The sequence below is a fragment of the Penaeus monodon genome, chromosome 24 (genome assembly GCF_015228065.2).
Source record: "Penaeus monodon isolate SGIC_2016 chromosome 24, NSTDA_Pmon_1, whole genome shotgun sequence".
Classification (NCBI taxonomy): Eukaryota; Metazoa; Arthropoda; class Malacostraca; order Decapoda; family Penaeidae; genus Penaeus; species Penaeus monodon.
Genome location: NC_051409.1, coordinates 23,398,886 through 23,399,493, shown reverse-complemented (window position 1 = coordinate 23,399,493; position 608 = coordinate 23,398,886).

The following is a 608-nucleotide window of genomic DNA, read 5'->3' as shown; positions in this document are numbered from 1 at the left end:
TGATGAAGAAAATGAAATATAATGCATCTCACGGCCACAAAGATTATTTCAATTACTCAGAATAATCTCCCCAAAATATTGTACTGAAAACGGAGGACCTCTTCTCAAATTTCCTGCCATACGCATTATAGCCAGATTTGACAATCAACATATTCTGCATCCGTTTAGCATATCTGTATCCATACCTATTAGAAAAAATACGATGTTGGGAATCCCTTTGCCTCATCGTCTGTCGTAAACAAGATATCAATATGTACCTATCTACATACCCATCCTCTATCCCCTGTTCTGTCTGCATCATGTACGCTGTGTGTAATGAATATATACATAGTAAAATTACAGTCCCTATCACTTCAATACATTAAAACTCTCAATAATCTTTTTAAATTTGGGTTGCAAATTTTCACTCCTGTAATTTTTTACATAAATATATTAAGACTAGAGATCTAAAGACCAGGATATGAAAATGGTAAAAACAAAAGATAGATGTATTTATACTAGAAGTTTACAATGTTAGCATTTGCATGACTAGATATATCAAGTATAATATTTTCATGAATATTATAAATAAATTGTTATTGAGCATCCATCTAGCATTCTCCCGTATG